The following is a 24,386-nucleotide window of genomic DNA, read 5'->3' as shown; positions in this document are numbered from 1 at the left end:
CCTGCCTGGCCTCCATGTTGGCTACTGCTGCTCCTGCCTGGCCTCCATGTTGGCTACTGCGGCTCCTGCCTGGCCTCCATGTTGGCTACTGTTGCTCCTGCCTGTCCTCCATGTTGGCTACTGCTGCTCCTGCCTACCCTCCATGTTGGCTACTGCTGATCCTGCCTGCCCTCCATGTTGGCTACTGTTGCTCCTGCCTGTCCTCCATGATGGCTACTGCTGTTCCTGCCTGGCCTTCATGTTGGCTACTGCTGCTCCTGCCTGGCCTCCATGTTGGCTACTGCTGATCCTGCCTGCCCTCCATGTTGGCTACTGTTGCTCCTGCCTGGCCTCCATGTTGGCTATTGCTGATCCTGCCTGCCCTCCATGTTGGCTACTGTTGCTCCTGCCTGTCCTCCATGATGGCTACTGCTGTTCCTGCCTGGCCTTCATGTTGGCTACTGCTGCTCCTGCCTGGCCTCCATGTTGGCTACTGCTGATCCTGCCTGCCCTCCATGTTGGCTACTGTTGCTCCTGCCTGGCCTCCATGTTGGCTATTGCTGATCCTGCCTGGCCTCCATGTTGGCTATTGCTGATCCTGCCTGGCCTCCATGTTGACTACTGCTGCTCCTTCACTGGCCTCAAATGACTATTGCTGGACCTCCACTGGCCTCCAATGACTACTGCTGCTCCTTCACTGCATTTGTGACCTTTTTCCTGCATAGACCCTGTAATGGTGAGTTTCCCGCATAGACCCTGTAATGGTGAATTTCCCGCATAGACCCTGTAATGGTGAGTTTCCCGCATAGACCCTGTAATGGTGAGTTTCCTGCATAGACCCTGTAATGGTGAATTTCCCGCATAGACCCTGTAATGGGGAGTTTCCCGCATAGACCCTGTAATGGGGAGTTTCCCGCATAGACCCTGTAATGGTGAGTTTCCCCCATAGACCCTGTAATGGTGAGTTTCCCGCATAGACCCTGTAATGGTGAGTTTCCTACATAGACCCTGTAATGGTGAGTTTCCTGCATAGACCCTGTAATGGTGAGTTTCCCCCATAGACCCTGTAATGGTGAGTTTCCCGCATAGACCCTGTAATGGTGAGTTTCCCCCATAGACCCTGTAATGGTGAGTTTCCTGCATAGACCCTGTAATGGTGAGTTTCCTGCATAGACCCTGTAATGGTGAGTTTCCTGCATAGACCCTGTAATGGTGAGTTTCCTGCATAGACCCTGTAATGGTGAGTTTCCCGCATAGACCCTGTAATGGTGAGTTTCCTGCTGAGACCCTGTAATGGTGAGTTTCCCCCATAGACCCTGTAATGGTGAGTTTCCTGCATAGACCCTGTAATGGTGAGTTTCCTGCATAGACCCTCTAATGGTGAGTTTCCCGCATAGACCCTGTAATGGTGAGTTTCCCGCATAGACCCTGTAATGGTGAGTTTCCCGCATAGACCCTGTAATGGTGAATTTCCCGCATAGACCCTGTAATGGTGAGTTTCCCGCATAGACCCTGTAATGGTGAGTTTCCCGCATAGACCCTGTAATGGTGAGTTTCCCGCATAGACCGTGTAATGGTGAGTTTCCCGTATAGACCCTGTAATGGTGAGTTTCCCGCATAGACCCTGTAATGGTGAATTTCCCCCATAGACCCTGTAATGGTGAGTTTCCTGCATAGACCCTGTAATGGTGAGTTTCCCGCATAGACCCTGTAATGGTGAGTTTCCCGCATAGACCCTGTAATGGTGAGTTTCCCGCATACACCCTGTAATGGTGAGTTTCCCGCATACACCCTGTAATGGTGAATTTCCCGCATAGACCCTGTAATAGGGAGTTTCCTGCATAGATCCTGTAATGGTGAGTTTCCCCCATAGACCCTGTAATGGTGAGTTTCCCGCATACACCCTGTAATGGTGAGTTCTTGTAGTCCTACGGCGGCACACCATGGGTTAAGTCTAGGATCCCGAGTGCAAGGCAGAAGAGACATGCTCAGCAGTATCCAATCAAAAGAGGGTACTGGGTATAAGAGGCAGAAAGAAGCACAGCCACACAGAGTTTTTTCCTTCTGCAAGTATAGAAGAGACGTATATATATTTACACTTGTTTCTTATTTTTCAGATTGCCTGAGCAGTGTTGCTGGCACAACGCGAGTTCAGACCTGGAGACCAGGCTACAGTGTTGTAGTTTGCCTTGTTCTGTCTCGCCCAGGAGGAGATCGGGCATTTGGAAACGGGGCTATTGTGAATGGTCCCCCAAAATTCCCTTAAGTAATCTCGGTCTGTATCTGACCTTCAGGAGGACCGATACCCTATGCCGTGCCCGGAAAGACCTTCCCCCCGATCGGCTGTTATGCGGGTTCCCATCCAGCGTATCATGGTGTTTTAGACACTGAATACTACAGACGGGTGAGTGTTATGTGATCTTTATTCACTCTCCCCTTAAAGATTACTGCGGGAGTTACATAGCATAGACGAGTGGTATCGGAGCAAAAGGTAGGTTCTTGTCCTTTCTTCTCCCTCCTATTGGTTGCCGGATTCGAATTCCGAAGGCGCCAATCATGACCGACTGACTTCCTCTGCTATTGCGCCACAAGGTCCGGCGTCCGGAAGTTCAGCACCTACGTGCGGTCCAAGTGCATGTCAAGCACTCCAGGGAACTTCCGCCTGAGCCGCGCTGTTCTCCCGCTTTTTTGGGTTTGTGTCATTCTAAATAATACACTTGTTTCAGCATGAATCTGAGATTGAGGGAGGAGCTTCCCCCTTTTAAGGAGGAGGAATAGCACTGTCCCGGTCTCTGCACTTGCCGGGCAGCCGTCCTCCCCAGGACTCTGAGTAAGTTTTGGCTCACTGAGCCCTTCCTTTCTACTTGTTTAGTAGTTAATAAAACTTCAGGGACAATGTTATCTGTCTGTTTCAGATTTGTTCACTATGTCTTCACCGGGTAGCAAATGCTCTGGGAAAAGCAAACATAGAACCTGCACCAAATGTGATAATTTACTGCCGGATGATAATCCCTCTGATATCTGTGTGTTATGCTGTGCTGCATCCCCTGAACCTGCTCCCTCCCTGTCGGATTCTATTAGAGACATTATTAGGAGTGAACTCCGTAATATGTTTGGAGAAGGTGGTCCGGCAGCAAAAAAGATGAAATCTGCAAGGACGGCCACCTCGCCTACTCATTCTAGTGGGGACTCATCCGCAGAATCTGATAACGATTCCAATGATTATTTCCTATTTCATAAGGATGATGTATCTAAACTGATAAAATCTGTAAAAGGGACTCTTGAGTCGGATAAAACCGCTAAAGATAAAGCACCGCGAGATGCATTGTACTACTTTCCTCCTACAGAGAACAAGGTTTTTTCCCCACACCCTCTCTTAGATGCCTGGCATAAGAAAGACTGGGATAAACCAGATAAGCGACTAGACATCGGCTCACGGTTTCGATCGGTCTACAAATTGGATGAGGCCCATACATCTTCGTGGGAAGCCCCCCCGAAGGTAGATCAGGCTGTAATTAAGCTGGCTAAAAAATCAATTTTTCCAGCAGAAGATTCAGCTATGCTGAAGGAGCCTTTAGATAGAAAGGCAGATGTGCTGTCTAAAAAGAGCTATACAGCTGCGGCAGCCTCATCCAAAATAGCCCTATCTGCATTGCCGGTCGCACGCGCTTTAAGGATTTGGCTGAGTGACATAACTAAAGACTTGTCATCAAAGGTTCCAAGAGAGGAGATTTTGGAGAAATTACCCACTCTAAAAGCTGCATCTGAATTCCTCTGCGACGCCCCACTTGATGCTTTGGCACTATCATCCAAAATGATGACGGCGGCGAATTCTACCAGGAGGTGCTTGTGGCTTAAACAGTGGCCTGGAGATCTAGCTTCAAAGCACCATTTTTGCGCATTGCCGTTTCAGCCGGAGTCAATGTTTGGTCCTCAGCTAAAGCAAATTTTGAAGGACCTACATGAGAATAAAGAGTCCACTTTTCCCATGCCAAAGAAACCTTTCTTTAAAGTCAATAAGAAACAGGGGAAGGTTTCTCCCAAAACAAGAAAGGACTATAGGTCCAATCGATTTAAGAATTTCAAGCCGAGACCTTCGGGAGCATCTTCCACTTCAGCAAAAGGGAAGCCTTCAGCAAAGAAGGAAAGTCAATTATGACGCCATCTTACTGCCACAGGCAGTAGGAGGTCGGCTTATGCAGTTTCTACCTCAGTGGAGGACATCAACATGCGACAAGTGGGTCCTGTCAGTGATACAGCATGGTTATTGCCTAGAGCTTCTCTCCTTTCCACCAACAGGTTCCTGCTGAACAGATTGACGGACCCCAATCTCCTTCCTCTCATACGGGAATTCATTTACAAGGAGGCATTGGAACCGGTACCCCTGCCAGAAAGAGGAAAAGGTTTCTATTCAAGAGTATTCCTCGTGCCAAAAAGCAACGGGAACTTCAGACTTGTAATAGACCTTTCAGCCCTCAACAGATACATAAAAAAGTTATCGTTCAAAATGGATACCATCAAATCGGTGATTCCACTGATCAACGAGGGGGACTTTCTAGCGTCGATAGACCTAACAGACGCATATCTTCACGTCCCAATCGCCCCTTGTCACAGGAGATACCTGAGGGTGGCTTTATTGTGGAACGAGCGAGTACACCACCTCCAGTTCAAGTGCCTACCATTTGGTCTTTCGTCAGGTCCCCGGGTGTTCACCAAGATCACGGTGGTACTAGCAGCGGTGCTCAGGATCAAGGGCATAAGAATCGTCCCATACTTAGACGACTGGCTGCTAATAGCAGACTCTCGTTCCACACTAAGCCTGCATGTCCAGCAGGCAGTCAGTCTTCTTCAAAATCATGGCTTCCTAGTGAATCATCTGAAGTCACAACTGACACCATCTCAATCTCTAGTATTCTTGGGGTTCAAAATCAACACGGTGCAAATGAAGATCTCCTTATCGGAGGACAGAGTCATCCGTTTGAGAAAGCAAGTCTCAGGGTTGAGATTGAGACAATCAGTGTCTCTAAGGACTGCTATGGCTGCGCTGGGGACATTGACATCCACAATAGATGCAGTCCCATGGGCCAAAGCTCATGTACGTTCCCTACAGATGGAAATTCTAACAACCTGGGACAAAAATCATCACAACTTGGACCATCCCATTTCTATATCACGTCGGACTCGGGAAGAACTTGCATGGTGGCTGAATCCAGCGAAACTCACCAAGGGCGTCCTTCTTATTCAGGAACAACAAACCGTTCTTACGACGGATGCGTCCCTCTACGGTTGGGGGGCTCATACCATGGATCACTGGGTCCAGAGGAGATGGTCCAGAAGAGAGTCCGAGATGTCCTCGAACCGCAGAGAGCTGCGAGCGATCAAGCTGGCACTATTCCACTTCACCCAGCTTCTCCAGGGCTCCAGGGTCCTGATAAAGACGGACAATCTTTCCGCGGTGTTTTATTTAAACAAGCAGGGTGGCACCAGAAGTCTCTCTCTCCTGAAGGAAAGCCACGCCATTTTCAGATGGGCAGAACAACATCTATCAGGACTGTCTGCAGTACATATACGGGGGACCCTAAATTGCACAGCAGATTGGCTGAGCAGGCATTCCCTGCTCCCAGGAGAATGGGAATTGTCTCAAGAGATGTTTCATCGAGTGACTAAGAAATATGGCACACCGGAGTTAGACGTGTTTGCAACTCGAGACAACGCAAAACTCCGGAAATTCTGCTCCAGGAACCAGTCGGACCAACCAACATTTCTGGACGGCCTGTCAATATCGTGGAGCAAGACATACATTTATGCCTTCCCTCCTCCAGCTCTAATCCAGACAACACTTCGGAAAGTGAAGGAGGAGAGAGCGACAGCTCTCCTGATCATACCTTATTGGCCCCGCAGGCCCTGGTTTTCCCTGGCCTGCTCCCTAGCCAAGGGCAGGATTTGGAAGTTACCCTGCACGCCAGATCTACTCATGCAGAACGGCCTACGTCATCCAAAGATCAGCCTGCTCCAATTAGCGGCCTGGAAGCTGAATTGAGTACTTGGAGACGCTCTGGACTGGCAGAAAATACAATATCAACTATGATAAATGCCAAAAGAGCAAGTACGAGGAAGAAATATGAGGGCATATGGAAGATTTTTACTTCAAACTCGAAAGATTTCTCCCTCACATCCGTTCTAAACTTCCTGCAAAAGGGGTTGGAACAAGGGTTGAAGTTGAACACCTTAAAGGTTCAATTCTCGGCAATCAATTCTTTCCTAGGAGGAAGATTTTCTAATGATCCTATGGTGACGGCCTTTTTAAAAGGCGTCAGAAACATCAGACCTCCAGTGAAATCGCCTATTTCATCATGGGACCTACATGTGGTCCTGGAAGCTCTTAAAGGTCCTCCATTCGAGCCTATGGAGTCGTCAGAAATTCAGTTTCTCACCTGGAAGACAACATTCCTGGTGGCAATTGCCTCCGCAAGAAGAGTGAGTGAGTTACAGGCTCTGTCGTCTAGGGAACCATACTTCAGAGACCTCGGAGACGCCATTTACTTGCGAACTCTACCGGGGTTTATTCCTAAGATGACCTCATCATTGGACCAAGAAATAATTCTTCCAAGACTTCCTCAAACCACTACAGGCGAAGACCCGCTGGATGTCAGGAGGGCAGTCTTGATCTATAGAAATAGAGTCAACACGTTCAGAAGGGATGAAAATTTATTTCTCATCTATGAAGGAAGATCTAAAGGTCTCAAGGCATCTAAACCACAGTTAGCCAAATGGATTAAAAATACGATCTCTTATGGCTACTCTGAGCAAAACCTCCAAACACCATCAGATATCAAACCACATTCAACAAGAGCTGTTGCGGCTTCCTGGGCGGAAGCATCGAACGTCTCCCTGCAAGAGATATGCAGGGCAGCGGCGTGGTCAACATGTTCGACATTCGTCAGCTACTACCGGTTGAATGTCTCTGGGGGGACAGCCTTAGGCGCTACGGTGCTAAAGTCCCAAACAAACAAATTAGTTCCTACCCCCCCCTATGATTTAAACTGCTTACCAGTTCCCATGGTGTGCCGCCGTAGGACTACAAGAACGTAGGAATTTTGAATACTTACCTACCGGGAAATTCCTGTTCTTGGAGTCCGTAGGCGGCACAACACGCCCTCCCTAAAATAAACAATACTACTGCATACGAACTCTGTGTGGCTGTGCTCCTTTCTGCCTCTTATACCCAGTACCCTCTTTTGATTGGATACTGCTGAGCATGTCTCTTCTGCCTTGCACTCGGGATCCTAGACTTAACCCATGGTGTGCCGCCTACGGACTCCAAGAACAGGAATTTCCCGGTAGGTAAGTATTCAAAATTCCTACGTTTCCTGCATAGACCCTGTAATGGTGAGTTTCCCGCATAGACCCTGTAATGGTGAGTTTCCCGCATAGACCCTGTAATGGTGAGTTTCCTGCATAGACCCTGTAATGGTGAGTTTCCCGCATAGACCCTGTAATGGTGAGTTTCCTGCATAGACCCTGTAATGGTGAATTTCCCTTACGTCGATCAGCGTCACAATAATAGGGTACTATTGCCCCTGTGAGCTTAGGCAGGACAAAGGAACTTTAATAGAAAAAAAAAAGCTTTAATGAACGATACTGAATAGGCCCCTCCTCCCTCAGTAAAAGAGGAGGCCAGCCCCCATACACCATGAGTTCTTATTTGTCCTGGAGTAAAGGCAGGACTCCCTCCACCCTCCCATGTCTTCCCTTCCCTTCCCTCCACAGTTAACACTTAACCCTGCTGTTTGGAACTATGTTTATGGGGTGGTTGTAGTGTCGAAGATATATAAGTGCAGTTTAATCTTCATGGTTGAATGATCTGAACCTTACTGTTTATCTGCAAGCTAATCTTTCCTGTTTATGAATTGTAGGGGGTATAATGATGTCGGTTGAAGCCCTGTGATAAGAGTGTGTATCGATATTCTGAACTCCTAATATTTACAGTTCTTCCCATCGCCTGCTGGTGCTAGTTAGCACAGAAGGCGAGGGGAAATGGCGACAAAGGAAAATACTAAAGGGGGGAGTCACAAGCAGGATACAAGGAAAAGTACCGGGAAAATTGACAAGCTGTTTAATTCCCCCACAATGAATAAAGTAAAAGGGATGGAGAGAGGGGGAGAAGAGCCCCTGTCCGATAAAGAAGGGGATGGAAATGTGGGGGGAGAAAAGGCGCCTGCTTGGTTGGCGGAAGTGTTGTCAGCTATTGGTAAATGTGATGTCTCTATTACTACTATCACAGCAAGTGGGAGCAATTGGTGCGGACATTGGCCTGCTAAGAGAAGATTTAAATAAAGTCAGGGAGAGATTTGTGGAAGCAGAGGGAAGAATAAGTACTCTAGAGGATGATATGGTAAAAATTCAGGGGGATGTTAAAAAATTGGTAGAGGAGACCGACCGCTTGAAAAGGAAGGTGGTGGATCTGGAGGATTACTCCAGACGGAATAACCTGAGGATAATAGGGTTACCAGAGGGAGTAGAAGGAAAGGGTACTATGGAGTTTATGCAGAAATGGTTGGGATTGGTGGTAGGGAATGAAGATGATACTTCTCAGATCAGATTGGAACGGGCACATAGGATCCCTGCCAAACCGCCCCCCCCCCCCCCCCGTACCAGGTGGATTACCGCGGCCCATGTTGGTTAAGTTTCTTTCTTATCAGGATAGAGAGTTAGTATTGAGGAAAGCTAGGGACAGAGGAGAGATTAAACTGAACAACAACAAAGTGTTTTTATTCCCAGATTATGCTCATGAAACACAAAAAAAAGGGCAGAGTTCATAAGTATTAAGAAGAGATTGCGGCTAAAGAGGATTAAATACTCTCTGATATTTCCTGCTAAACTCAGGGTAGTGTTTGAGGATAGAGTGTGGTTCTTTAGCTCAGCTGCTAAGGCCACAGCATGGCTTGATGGAAAAGGTGTATGAACGGATAGAGTAAAGATCAGGAGGTACTTACGGGTTATACTCAGGTTAAGGGACCCGGGTTGGGTACGCGGGTCAATCTGAGGGGGGGTGTTGTGGGGTTTTTTTTTGTTCTTGTCTGCCTCCTTTTGTGAATGGGGACTAAGATTATAGCCTGGAATACCAGGAGGGAGGGGGGGGGGGGAAATTTTTTGGTTTTATGATAGTGAAATGTGTATTGATGTTTTTTATGGAATTAAAATGACAATAAAATTATAAATAAATAAAAAAAGCATGGTTCCATTAGACGGAAATCTCCGCTAAAAATGAAAATATGTTGGATGTTTTATAATGAAAATATGTTGGATGGTTTGTTTTTTTTCTTCCCTTTTTTGATTAAAGAGATTTGTTGTCCGAAAAAAAAAAAAAAAGGAATTCAATATCGCCGTCTTTTTGTTTCTGATAACCAATCCCAATGGTCCACCTACTTGCCTCTCACTGAATTTGCCATTAATAATCATGTTAATTCCTCCTCTCAAACCTCACCTTTCTTCTGCAACTATGGTTTTCATTTTCTTCATCTGCATCTGACACACCTCAGGCTAACGTTCCCACTGATGAACTGTGCACAGTGTGGGCCCGGCTTCTGAGGAACCTTCAGGGTACCCAGGAAAGGCTCATACAGAACACCAATAAGAGACGCACCATCTCTGCACCATTTGTTGTTGGGGATCAGGTTTTACTTTCTTCCAAAAATTTGAAATTAAAAGTTCCTTGTTTAAAACTTGCTCCTCGGTATGTTGGTCCATTTACTGTTTTACAGGTCATCAATCCAGTTGCATATAAGTTATCTCTTCCCAGTTCTTGGAAAGTTCATAATGTGTTTCATAAAGGTTAGCTCAAGAAATATGTTGTTCCGGTATTGCCCACCCATGACCCGCCCTCTCCTGTGTTGGTGCAGGGGGAACTTGAATATGAAATTCAAAAAATTGTTGACTCTAGGCGAGTCAGACGCTCGCTACAGTATCTGGTACATTGGCGTGGGTTTGGCCCTGAGGAGAGAATGTGGGTCCCTGCCAGGGATGTTCACGCTCCTCGTTTAGTCCGTTTATTCCACAGGGCCTTTCCTCACAAACCGGCTCCTAGCCTTAGGGGTCCGGTGTACCCCCATAGGAGGGGGGGTACTGTTAGAGTTCAGTCTGTGTGTGTGAACTCGGCTGGAAGAATCAGCAGACACCCGATTTCTTTCTGACCTGTTCACACTTCTCGCTCTGCTGCCAAGGAACCGACACCCGGCTTTATGCTACTCCTGACTCCTCTCTGGTGCTCGTGGGGTTAAGCCTTCAGGAGGGCTCCCTGGCTGCTATTGGTCTCCATGCTGTCAGACTCCTTGCTCCTATCAGGGGCGGCTCCCTGGCTGCTATTGGTCTCCATGCTGTCAGACTCCTTGCTCCTATCAGGGGCGGCTCCCTGGCTGCTATTGGTCTCCATCGCTGCTGTCAGACTCCTTGCTCCTATCAGGGGCGGCTCCCTGGCTGCTATTGGTCTCCATGCTGTCAGACTCCTTGCTCCTATCAGGGGCGGCTCCCTGGCTGCTATTGGTCTCCATGCTGTCAGACTCCTTGCTCCTATCAGGGGCGGCTCCCTGGCTGCTATTGGTCTCCATCGCTGCTGTCAGACTCCTTCCTCCTATCAGGGGCGGCTCCCTGGCTGCTATTGGTCTCCATGCTGTCAGACTCCTTGCTCCTATCAGGGGCAGCTCCCTGGCTGCTATTGGTCTCCATCACTGCTGTCAGACTCCTTGCTCCTATCAGGGGCGGCTCCCTGGCTGCTATTGGTCTCCATGCTGTCAGACTCCTTGCTCCTATCAGGGGCGGCTCCCTGGCTGCTATTGGTCTCCATGCTGTCAGACTCCTTGCTCCTATCAGGGGCAGCTCCCTGGCTGCTATTGGTCTCCATGCTGCTATCAGACTCCTTGCTCCTATCAGGGGCGGCTCCCTGGCTGCTATTGGTCTCCATCACTGCTGTCAGACTCCTTGCTCCTATCAGGGGCGGCTCCCTGGCTGCTATTGGTCTCCATGCTGTCAGACTCCTTGCTCCTATCAGGGGCGGCTCCCTGGCTGCTATTGGTGTCCATCACTGCTGTCAGACTCCTTGCTCCTATCAGGGGCGGCTCCCTGGCTGCTATTGGTCTCCATGCTGTCAGACTCCTTGCTCCTATCAGGGGCGGCTCCCTGGCTGCTATTGGTCTCCATGCTGCTGTCAGACTCCTTGCTCCTATCAGAGACTGGGGCGGGAGCTCTGGTAGCATTTAAGCTGGTGAATTACTCCCTGTAGTTGCCAGTGTATGTTTGGTCTCCAGCTACACCAGCATATGTTATTGTTCTGCTTGCTATTTGACATTTGGACTTGGACTTCGCCTCATCCTCTGTACTGCATTACCTCTTGTGCTTGACCTTGGACCGGACTCTGTCAACCCTTTGTTTGCTGATTTGGATTTTGATGTGACCTCCTGTTGCCGACTCGGACTGCCTGACCTGTTTGTATATACCTGTCTGTGTGTTCTTTTACCTCCCCGTATCCCTAGTTAGGCTAGGGACTGTCGCCCAGTTGCTGCCCTAGGGTTTAGCCTAGGGGGGCAAGCAGGTAGGGACAGGGGTTGCGGGTCGAGAGAAGGGACTGCCATCCTCCCGGACCCCAGGACTCCCTGACACACTTCTCAGCCAATTCTTCTTCCGCCATGCTGTGTCTGGCATAATTTTTGGAAGGCTCACTTGCTACATCAGTTTTAATGGTTCCCTGTGTTCTCACTGCCATGCTGTGTCAGGCTAAATTTTGGTGTGGCTCGTATGCTACCTCTGTTTTAACCTCTTAAAGGAGCCAATTTTCGTTTTTGGGATTTTGTTTTTTCCTCCTTGTATTTAAAAGGTCATAGCACTTGCATTTTGTCACCTAGAAACCCACATGAGCCCTTATTTTTTGTGTCACTAATTGTAATCTGCAATGGCAGACTTTATTTTTGCATAAAATATGCTGCGAACCCAGAAAAAAATTATATGCGCGGTGAAATTGAATTCTTTTTCTTTTGGGGAGGCTTCGTTTTCACGCCGTTTGTTCTATGGAAAAACTGACACGTTATATATGTTCCTTAAGTCAGTATGATTAAAACGATATGCAACTTGCCTAACTTTTATATTATTTGATGGCTTTTAAAAAAATAAAACCTTTCACAGAAAATAAATGTTCCTTAAAATCGCTCCATTCCCTTTTTATTAAAATTTTTCTGGATTTGATGCTACCAAACATGGGAGGGCGACATGTGCGGCATGACATAGTGCCACTGAGAGCAGTCCCTCCCTAACGCCCCCACCCCACCCCGGCCGCGGCGATTGTATGACTGGACTAACCTGGCCCAGGCCCTGGGGAAGCCAGGCATGGTGATGACCACTCGAGTGGAGGACTGAAGCGGCGGATGGATGATGGAGAAAGAGGCGGTAGTGGGGGCGAAGCGCCAGTGATACGGTCACGTGGCAGCTAGGAATGACGCACTGCCATGTGATCCCTTTGGTGCAGGAGGAGAGCCAGCAGCAGTCGATGGCCGAACCAGCCTGAAACAGAGACGTTTCCCTGTAAAGGAGGAGAAGGGAAAAGCGAAAAAGAAGGGGAGAGAGATGGGGCCTGCTGACAGGCTTGTGAGTGAGTGGGAGCTGAGGGAGGAAAGATGTTGTGTACCCTCATGGTGTACTATCCGCCTGGCGGTAAAATTCCTAGATGATAGCATCGGCTGTCGGCCGCTTGAGTCTGCGGCTTACTCCCATGATAAAAGACAGCTGGGTGCTGGGGCTTAATGCAGCTGCCTGTGTGAGGGAGCAGGAGCAGAAGAAAAGAGACTCTGGCCAAGCCCAGCTAAAGGTAACTTATGGCTTCTCTGGACTTTAAGACAAGTGATATGGCTCTGTGTTCTAAAAATTACCATTTTCTTTTATTACACTCTGCCCAGCCCGGGACTCGTTTGCTGAGCCATGGGACGTGCCCCGCTACCAGCCATTTATGCCCTGTTTCTTCCCTATGCCTTTTGATGTTTCAAGGTAGGGATAGGCTGAACTCCGCTACGGCCTCAGATTTTACCCATGCCTCGGAATCTTATGTTTGTCTCCCCCCTTTTTTTAGCTGAGGGCAGACTGCTGTACTTTCTGAATTGCTAACTAAAGGGGAGGAGGAGGAAAAAAAAAAAAAAAAAAAAAGAGGAATCCGGAGGGCTGGAAACATAAGATCTGGTAGCCCCGTCTGATGGACCTGTGAACCTATAAATGAACTGTGAGTTATAATATATAATCGTAATATTTGCGACCCACTCCACCTCGGCCTAAGATGTCTACCCCAAAAGGTCCAGGGGATAAAATGTCATTTCTAGTACATAAGGGAGCCAGAAGAGCTATGCCCTTCCCTTCTGTATGTGAGAGATACAGAGGGAGGGAGCGTGAGTGAAAATGTTCAGAAGGTGGGAATTGTTTTACATTCAAAGCAGGACAGCTTGGTCTCCAAGGGGAATTATGTTCAGAATGTGGAAAATGTTTTGGATTATGTTTACAAGATTAAGGGATGAATTAGCTAAATGTTTGATGGTAATAAAACCCCTTTCTTGTAACAGACTGGTTATCAAGTACCAAGACCCCTCTAGAAGGGGAAAAAAAGAACTATACCGAGTCAACAAGATGTTGCATAATCTGGCCTTTGTGATGGATGGACCTTACCAAGATTGAGTATTTTGGTTAATGTTACAACCCGTATCCAGATTTGCTCGCTGTATATATGATCATGTATTAAGACTTATTATTAGCAAAGTAATAATCAGCTGTTTTATATATAAGAACTTATGAGAACGGTTGATTTTATCTATATTTCTTTTTGCTAACTCTACTAAATGAAACTAGGTTCATGAGATTCTGGGATTTTTACCAACAGCTTTAGACTAGGGATGGGATCTTGTTTACCAGAGTGGTGAGAGTCTTATCCTTAGTCTTATTTGTTTAACCCCTTAAAGACTGAGCCAATTTAGATTTTTGCGTTTTTGTTTTTTCCTCCTTGTGCTTAAAAGGCCACACATGGCACTTGCATTTTTCCACCTAGAAACCCACATGAGCCCTTATTTTTTGCGTCACTAATTGTACTTTGCAATGACGGCTGAATTTTTGCATAAAGTACACTGTGAAACCAGAAAAAAATAAATGTGTGGGAAATGTGTTTTTACGCCATTCACCCTGGGGTAAAACGGACTTGTTATATATGTTCCTCAAGTCGTTACGATTTACAACGATATATACCATGTATAACTTAAATTGTATCTGATGGCCTGTAAAAATTCAAACCATTGTCAACAAATATATGTCAATTAAAACCGCTCCATTCCCCGGCTTATAGCGCTTTTATCCTTGGGTTTATGGGGCTGTGTCAGGTGTCATTTTTTGCGCCATGATGTTTACTTTCTATCGGTACCTTGATTGCGCATATATGACTTTTTGATCGCTTTTTATTACAATTTTTCTGGATTTCATGCGACCAAAAATGCGCAATTTTGCACTTTGTTTTTTTTTTTTGCACTGACGCCGTTTACCGTGCGAGATCAGAATGTGATTAATTAATAGTTCGGGCGATTACGCACGCGGCGATAGCAAACATGTTTATTTATTTATTTACTTTTATTTATAACCTGGGAAAAGGGGGGTGATTCAGACTTTTATTAGGGGAGGGGGCTTTTTATTGACAACAACTTTTTTTTTTTTAACTTTTACACTTATACTAGAAGCCCCCCTGGGGTTAGGGTTATTCCTCCTGGGGTTAGGGTTATTCCCTCCTGGGGTTAGGGTTATTCCCCCCTGGGGTTAGGGTTATTCCCCCCTGGGGTTAGGGTTATTCTCCCCCTGGGGTTAGGGTTATTCCCCCCCTGGGGTTAGGGTTATTCTCCCCCTGGGGTTAGGGTTATTCCCCCCTGGGGTTAGGGTTATTCCCCCTGGGGGACTTCTAGTATAAGTGCTTTGATCTCTCATAGAGATCTCTGCAGCATAGATATGCTGCAGAGATCCATGAGATAGGCACTCGTTTACTTCCGGCTGCTGCAGCCGGAAGTAAACGAGTGCCGAGCCGGGGACAGCGCCATCTTGGGGATCTCCGCCACTAGACACCAGGGATAAGCGGAATCCGGTAATCGGATGCAGCTGTCATGTTTGACAGCTGCATCTCATTACTGTATTAGCGGGCACGGTGATCGGACCGTGCCCACTAATACCTGCGGTCCCGGGCTACAAGCGGCACCCGGGACCGCCGCGGTTCAGAGTGGGGTTGCCGCGTGGCCCCGCTCTGAACGCCCTTGCTGGCAATAGGGCGTAAATATACGCCCTTTGTCGTTAAGGGGTTAAGGTGTGGTAAAAGAGGTTGTATAACCAACAACTGTCTGAGTATCGCAGAACAATATGGGCCCTAATGCAGCAGGGAAAAATACTGTTAAGTCTCCTAAAGAGAAGGCAGACCCAAATAAGATAGAAAAATTTTTAAAAACCACCCCGATTACAAAAAAAGCTGGAACCAAAGATAGACTATCGCTTTGCTCGGGTGGGGACTCCCCGGGCTCCAGATTTTCCGTGCTTGGGGAGTCCACATCTGGGGAGGGCTTGGAAGAAAGAGAACCACAGCCAGACTTAGGGGATGTTCTGCATGAAGTCCAGAATTGTGTTAAGGCCATTGGCGATTTAGCTTCACAAATATCTCACGTATCGGTAGATATAGGCTGCATTAGGGATAATTTAAATAAGGTTAAAGATAGGGTGCAGTGTATAGAAAAAGAATGCCGGTTTTTAATGAGGCCACTAAACAGATCCAAAAGGATATGGAAAATCTGAAAAAAAGAGAGCCTAGAGATAAGAACTAAAGTACAAGATCTAGAAGACCGAGCCAGGAGAGGCAACATTAGAATTGTGGGTCTCCCAGTAGGCTCTGAAGGCAGCAATGCCCCTGACTTCTGCTCAAAATGGTTGAAGAAGATAATAGGGGAAACTGAGTTCTCCCCCATGTTTGGAGTGGCGAGGGCGCACAGCATTCCATCTGAACCGCCTCCCCCTGGATCTTTACCTCGCACATTGATAGCAAAAATATTATGCTCAGGAGACAGAGATTTCATTTTAAGGAAAACAAGAGATATGAAAGAGTTAATGTATGACAGTGCTAAAATTGCTATATTCCCTGACTCGCCGGAACCGAGTGACTTCACGGAGACCCGGCGGCGTCCCTAGTAACCGGGGACGCCGCAGTCTCACGTGATAGTCAGCCGGCCGGGTTTCTTGCAGGCTGAGTGGCAGATCGCTCTGCCACTTGGTCTGCAGCGCCGTAGCTGCATTGTTGCTGGAATCAGGAGACCGGACCAATCAGTGTCTGATCCGGGCTCCTGATCCAGTATAAAGTAAAGTTAAAGCCAGCTAGTAATCGCTGGCTATTAGTTTATTCTGATCTCAGCTCCCCCTGTCCTTTTCCTGCGAATCCCGTCCTAATTCCTTCTGCCTGACTACTCGTGTTCTGAACTCTGTCTGACTTTCGACTATCCCTTGTGTTACCGACTTTGTACTGCGTTGCCCGTGTGGTTTGACTTGGCTTGTTCTACTATTCTATATTGTATTTTGTCTGTCCGTATTGTTCTGTGTTTTACTTACGCAGCGAAGGGAACGCCTTCATGGTTGTCCGCGACAGTTTAGGGTCGACCGAGGCAATTAGGTAGGGTCAGTGGGTGGGTTCAGATTCAGGGCCCACTGTCTCTGTCCTGTCTGTGCTTGCCAGTCCTGACAGATGTTCTTTGGAAATCCGCAGTCAGCCTCTGAGTGGCTGGAGCGGGAGGGATTCTAGAGCGGGGGGGGGGGGGGGAATGGCTAGAGTAGAGACCTTTTGCAACAATCAAGGGTCATGTTGGGTGATGGGGAGGTCTTGGGGAGAGGGATGGGTTCCAGGCCAGGGGTGTTTTTTTTTTGTTTTTTTTATTTTGCTTAGTTTTGTTTTTCTTTTCCTGTCCTTTCTCTCTTCTTCTCCCCATATTAAAATATGGTTAGAGTAGTGACCTGGAATATCCGGGGAATGGAAGACCATCTTAAATTGGTGTGTTTGACTTGAATTGGAAGTTTGTATCTGCCAGCTATTGTTTGTTTGATAGAAACTCATCTTACTAGACAAACTGCTGAGCTAGCCTGTAAGCGTTGGTCATCAAAGATATATCATTCCTTTGGTTCCTCCTACTCGGCTGGAATCACTCTTCTCATTCATAAAAATTCATAAGAACTTCCCAAGGGAGCGCAGTAAGGGTGGGTTCTCCACTTAAGCAATTCTGTGAGGAAACTGGGTGGTACGATGCGTGGAGGATAATACATCCAATATTGAATGAGTTTTCTTGTTTCAGTGCCTCTTATAAGGCAGCCTCCAGAATAGACTTACTGCTCTGCAATGGAACGGCCCTGAAGGACCTGGTAAGGGTTAAATATGCCCCAAGGGCAGTGTCGGATCACACCCTCCTGATCTGGGAGACTTCTGGGATGGAACAACTAGGGGGGAAGGTGAGGTCTTTTCGGCTTAACCCACACTGGATGAAACTATTAAATAATGAGGAAGTGGTTAGGAAGGAGATAGAGCAATTTCTGGAGAATAACATTGACTCAGCAAAAATTCAGATAGTATGGGACACACTCAAAGCATATCTCAGAGGGATATACATTAAAGAAATTAGTAAAAAAAAAAAAGAAACAGTTTAAAGCTAAAGAGAGGAACTCATCCAAAAGATAGAAATGACTCGTAGAGAATATTCAGTGAACCAGGAAGAGGCCATATTGAGCTAACTAAAGGTGGCAGAGGAGTATGCTATATATACAAAAGAAACAGCTTATAATAAAAAAAATTTCCTTGATCAAAAGTCCTTCTTTGGGAGGAATAGGCCAGGTAAGATGTTGGCAGATATTATACGTAACCAGCAGGAGTCCCATGCCATCAAGGTAATAAGAGGGGGGAAAGGAAATATATGTAAAATACAGGAATCAATTCAGGGCGAGTTTATGAGATTTTGCTCAGGACTCTACATCTTCTAATCCAAAAGTATAAGAACTGCAAAAAGATCTTTTTGACCAGATAAAACTACCCAGGTTGTCACCAGAACAAACAGAGCAATTAGAAAAGCCAATCTCCCTGGTGAAATTCTGCTACCTTTTATGCTACAGGTTTTAAATGAATCCTGCCGAGAGGGTAACCTTCCTGGTTCTATGGAGGAAGCAAATATTAGTTTAATTAAAAAGAAAGTTAAGGACGAACTGGAGATGGAAGCCTACCGGCCCATCTCATTACTCAATACCGATTATAAAATATTTGCAAAACTGCTCTCTATTCGACTGGGGAGGGTGATGGAGACCCTAGTTTCGGAAGACCAGAGCGGATTCATGCCCGGTAGGACTACCATTAACAACATAAAAAGGGCATATCTAAATATGCAAATGGAAATTGGGAAGTCTAGGGCCTTGGTGGCATTAGATGCGACCAAGGCCTTTGACCGTGTAGAATGGTCCTATTTATGGAAAGTGTTAGAAACATTTGGATTTGGGAGTTGCTATCTCAGTATGATCCAATTGTTGTATAGATCCCCCCCGGGCAGTGGTTGTAGTCAATGGATCTCCCTCCTCTCCTTTTAGAATATACAGAGGGACCAGACAGGGTTTTGCCCTCTCTCCAATGCTTTTTTGTTTATATATTGAACCAATGGCAGAATGGTTAGGACAGTGCTGTCCATATCAGGGTTTTGGGGTCAGGGGGACTAAGGAAAAAATATTACTTTATGCTGATGACTTTCTCCTTTTTGTCTCTGACCCTGATTCCAGTTTAAAAACAGTTATTGAGGGCCTTCAGAAAATTGGAGCCCCTGCAGGGTTAGAGATAAACTTGACCAAGTCTTCGGTACTTGTACTTGATGGGGGTACCATGAGTTCAGCAGGGGGGTTAAATATAATTCCTAAAGGAGGGGGAAGTGAAAATTATTATGTTCATTTGTTTTCCCTGAGACCCATTGGCATCACAACATATGGGGTATTATCGCCCCTGCGAGCCCCTGGGACGAAGGAATTTTAATGAAAAAAATAAGTAAAGAGCTTTTATTCCCCTCCTCCAGGAAGTATAATAAGCCCCACCTCCCCACACACCTCAGTCAAATTATAACGAATACAACAAAACAGGGCGGGTGTCTTGTGATGCCAATGGGTCTCAGGGAAAACAAATTAACATAATAATTTTCACTTCCCTATCGTCCCATTAGCATCACAACATATGGGGAACTAGCACACATGCTCCTCATTGGGTGGGTTAACAATAACAGCAGCAGAGTACAGCCTTAGCAAATACAGTTCTTGCTGAACATATAGATTTCAACCTATAGTGGTTGACAAAGGTAGATATTGAAGACCAGGTAGCCGCCTGGCATATGTCCTCCAAGGGTACAGATGTCCGTTCTGCCTAACTAGAAGCTACTGCCCTAGTTGAATGAGCTCTAGTGAACTCAGGTGGAGATAACTCAGCCGAAGTATAGGCCAGGGCAATAGAGTCGCAGATCTAGCGCGATATTGTAGGTTTAGAGGCTTTTTTTACCCTTGTTCTTCCCAGATAAAAGAATGAAAACATTTTCTTCCTTACGGAATGGACTTACTCTATCCAGGTATATTCAGATAGACCTGGAAACGTCCAACAACGAGAGATCTAAGTCCTCTTCAGTAGAAGACGTAGGAGAGAAGACAGGAAGAACCACCGACTGGTTAATGTTGGAGTGAGACGCCACTTTAGGAAGGAACCCTGGAAAAAACTTCAGAATGACTTTATCTTGAGAAAATATAACATAAGGAGGGGCAGAACCAAGCACTTGGAGCTCCCCTACCCTCTTGGCAGAAGTAATTGCCACTTTAAATGAAAGAAACCTGAAGTCTGTTTCCTCCAGTGGCTCAAAAGGCGGAAGGCATAAACGTCTCAACACCAGGGACAAGTCCCAAGTGTCTACCTGTCTCACTAGATTAGGTCTTAGTCTGGTCACAGCCTTAACAAAGTTTTTCATTTCCCGTATCTGAAAGAGACGCCAATTTAGGTGAGCGGATAAAGCAGCAATCTGCACCTTAATAGAACTGGGTCTAAGACCTTTATCGAATCCCTCCTGCAGGAATTCTAATAACTGTGGAGTAGATGGTTTAATTTAATTGGATCAATCTCCTTAGAGGAACCCCAGTTCTGAAAAATTTTCCAAATTCGGAGGTAGGATTTATTTGTAGCACTACTACGAGCATGAGAAAGAGTCTGCAAAACTTTCTCAGAGAAACCTGTATTTAGTATGGTCCCTCTAGCCTCCAAGCTGTTAAGCTGAGGCTGGCTAGATCCCTGCACAGATGATGTTCCTGGGATATCAGATCTGGATACAGAGGGAGCTTCCAAAATTCTCCTCTGCTCATATTCATGAGCAGTGTGAACCATGACCTCTTCAGCCAGAAGGGTGTCACAATTATTACTGTCGCTTCATCCAACCGAATTTTCATCAGAACCCTGGGTATCATGGCGATCGGTGGAAAGATGTAGGCTAGTTGAAACGTCCACGGTATGGTCATCGCATCGACTATGGTCGGGTTGTCCGACGTATACAGGGAGCAAAACCTTGTCAGTTTGGCATTGCTTGCTAATGCCATAAGATCGATTTGAGGGAGTCCCCATCTGAGTGTTATTTGAGTGAACACTCTCCTCAAGAGAGACCACTCTCCTGGGACCGTAAGTCCTCAACTTAGTCGATCCGCCAGAGTGTTGTGTATACCCCTGATGTGAATGGCATATAGCCTGGTCACCCTGGTTTCTGCCCATGTGAAAATCTTCTCCACTTCCTTAAAGTAAGGGGGATTTGGTACCTCCCTGCTTGTTCAGGTAAGCAACGCAGGCAACGTTGTCTGTCCTGATTTTTACAGCTTTGTGCATTATACTCGGAGAGAAATGAAGAAGAGCAAGATAAATTGCTCTCAGCTCTCTCACGTTGGAAGGAAGACTGCACTCTAGCGGGCTCCATACTTCCGAAACTGTCTTGTCTAATAGGTGGGCTCCCCATCCTGTGCCTGAAGCATCCGTTGTTATGGTGATCCAGTGTGGCTCTGAAATCAAAACTCCATGTTTGACTTGCCTCCACCACATCAGGGACTGTCTTGTTCGTGTAGACAGGGCATGGACTGTGTCCAGGTCCTCCAGTCTCCGATTCCATACAGATAGGACTTCTGTCTGTAGGAATCTCATGTGCCACATTGCCCAAGGAACTGCATCCGCTGCTGAAGCGAGGAGTCCTAGGAATCTCATTAAGGTTCTTATGGAGACCTGACGAGGAGGAATAAGAAATTGAGCACCTGCCTGGATACGTTCCACCCTGGGCGTTGAAAGAAATAGTCTCATTTGTGCAGAATCTATTAGATATCCCAGGAACACCTTGGTTCTGGATGGGACTAGGTCCGATTTTTTGTGGTTGATGAGCCAACCTAACTGTTGAAGTATGTCCTGGACATAATTCAACTGATGATTCAGAAGATTCTGAGTCTGAGCCATAATCAACCAGTCGTCGAGGTATGGGATGATCTTTATCCCTTGTAACCGGAATAGGACCATCATGGCTGACACTATCTTTGTAAAGATGAAAGGAGCAGAGGTTATCCCAAATGGGAGAACTCTGACTTGCAAGTGTCTTACCTGGCCCTGTAGTTGGATGGCGATCCTTAGGTATTTCCTGTGTCCTTAGAATTGGAACGTGGAGATAGGCATCTTGGAGATCTATTGATGCCATGAAATCCCCCTCTTGGAGGATTGACTTCACTGATTTTATGTTTTCCATGCGGAACTTCTTCTTTATTATGAATGCGTTTAGATACCGCAAGTCTATAATAGGCCTCCACCTTCCTGATGGCTTGGGCATGAGAAATACCGGTGAGTACACGCCTTGACCAATCTCTGATGGAGGAACGTCTTCCAGCGCCTGTATGGATAAGAGGTGAAGAATCTCCTCCTCTAGAACTATCTGTTTCTCTAGTTTTGGTTTTCGTGAAAGAAGAAACCTTGGAGGAGGAAGGCGAGAGAAATGAAGGACATAACCACTGCGGATAAAGTTTATTATCCACTGATCCTTTATTAACCTCTCCCAAGCTGGGAGAAACAAAGTTAGATGCCCCCCCACCGGGATGCTTCTGGCGTCAGAAGTCAGGTTTTTTATTACTGTCCTTATTGGGCTGCTTGACTGGCCCTCTCCTTGAATAATTCTTTCCTCTACCTCTGTACTGATATCTAGTTCTTCCACGCTGAGGAGATCTAGTTTGAGTTTTGTACGATAGAGGAAGCGATTTCCCTTTCTTATCTGACATTTCTTCCATAAGTTTGTCAAGTTCAGTGCCAAATAGTCTTCCTGGTTGGAACTCCATGTTGCATAATTGAAACTTGGAATTCGCATCCCCGAACCAGGGTCTCAACCATAATGCTCTCCTACCTGCGGTAGAGTGCGCCATCGACTTAGAGGCAAGCCTTGTCCCTTGCGATGCTGCATCGCAGAGAAAATCTATGGCCATGTTTACTTTCTTAAAGGAGCGAAGGATCTTATCCCTGCTTACCCCAGATTCCAAGTTTTCTTGGACTTTAGCCAGCCAACGTCTGAGGCTTCTAGAAACCTCAAATGAGGATATGGAAACTGCCCCTTGGGCAGCGGCCGCAGTATAAGTTCTCTTAAAGGCCACCTCAACCCTTCTATCCATTGGGTCCTTTAAGTTTGAGCCATCCTCCGCAGGTAAAACCGTGCACTTGGATAGCTTGGCAATGGCTGTATCGACCTTTGGAGGTTCCAACCACTCCTTACACTGTTCCTCCTTGAGGACATATAAAGTTTTGAACCTCTTGCTCAGGACCGGAGCTTTTTCCGGCTTTTTCCATTCTGTTTGCAACATGCTCATTGATGTCTCTCCAACATGAAAAGCCCTAGGCTTTTTACTGGAGGACTGACCTTCCTCTAACTCTTCTGGATGGATCTCTGCCTGTACCGCCTTTCTTAACTTATAGATCCTATCGGTGGTAAAGTATCCTTTAAATAGTTCTTTCTCATCTTCAGATGTAGAAGAAGACTCGGAAGAGGAGGAGGATTTTTCTTGCTGGGTTATAGAGAGTACCGACCCCTAGGGTAGAATAATATAGATATCAGTATAACTGAGATACTGTATTTCTCAGCCAGAGAAAAATTATACTCACAGGCTGAGAAGTAGAGGGAGATATGCTTCGCTTACTCCTCTTCTTGGAGCTAGGCTGAACCACCTGCTTAGCAGCCAAAGATTTCTGTACATATTCCTTGACCCATATGACGACTTCCTGAACGTCAGGTTCATCATTAGTCTTAGGTTTAGGTCTGCAAGACTCACAGCGAACTGCAATATATAAGCTTATAATAAGAAAAAATGGAATAATCTTATCTGAATCGATGGTCTTCATACGGTATTCATATCTGTCCGGCAACGGAGTCTCACAATCCGCACAAGCAAAATGTTTCCTTTTTCCAGATCTCTTACTGGATGGACTAGTCTCCATTCCAGACATCTAAGGAAGAGTATATCATGAGTTCCAATAGACCTAGTCTATAGGAAATAACAGACAGTAATTCAAAACAAAACCACTAGGTGGCAGCAGAGTACTTACCTTAGTGTAGGAATGGCAAGCCGAATTGCACTGTATGCAATCCTGATAACAGAAGCTGGGCTACAGCACCCAAGATCTAACCTAGATCAGACCTGCTCTGATGGGCTTTGGCCCCTCTAAATACAGCTCTGCAGTGCCGAAGGCGCGCACCGCGAGCTGAACCCGGAACCGGAAGTGACGCTGCGCTGACACGCAAAGCGTCATGCGTTCCACTGACCGGATACCGGAAGTGACGTGCCGCCGAGATGAAACGCACTTTGCGTTCCAAAGTTTAAAAGATGATATAATGAAAATCTAATGGTCATCCGGATGCGAAATCCGGGACCCCTGTTACCGGCCTGATGCTGGATCCTGCGGTGAGTCTTCTGGCACCCTGAATCCACCAGTACCTAGAACAAAAATTGAAATAAGGGAGGAGGGAGAGAGTCCCATAGGGCTTTCAGAAACAAAGTAAAAAAAGACTTGAGGTGTGTGGGGAGGTGGGGCTTATTATACTTCCTGTAGGAGGGGAATAAAAGCTCTTTACTTATTTTTTTCATTAAAATTCCTTCGTCCCAGGGGCTCGCAGGGGGGATAATACCCCATATGTTGTGATGCCAATGGGACGATAGGGAATGGAATATCTGGGAGTAGTACTTACGGACTCGCCGGCCCAATATGTAAAATATAATATGAAACCAGTATTAAAAAAAATTTAAGCTAAGATTAAAGTATGGATAAAGATGCT

General features: G+C 46.4%; 1 protein-coding gene across 4 annotated transcripts in view; it reads right to left on the bottom strand.

Annotated features, from left to right (window-relative positions):
- LOC138794573 (uncharacterized) overlaps positions 1 to 24,386 on the bottom strand; it is a 117,427-nt gene that overhangs the window by 14,368 nt on the left and 78,673 nt on the right. The window lies entirely within an intron of this gene.

This window comes from Dendropsophus ebraccatus, chromosome 6 (genome assembly GCF_027789765.1).
Source record: "Dendropsophus ebraccatus isolate aDenEbr1 chromosome 6, aDenEbr1.pat, whole genome shotgun sequence".
Lineage (NCBI taxonomy): Eukaryota > Metazoa > Chordata > Amphibia > Anura > Hylidae > Dendropsophus > Dendropsophus ebraccatus.
The sequence above is the reverse complement of the archived record's forward strand: the minus strand, read 5'-3'. Positions and strand labels throughout refer to the sequence as shown.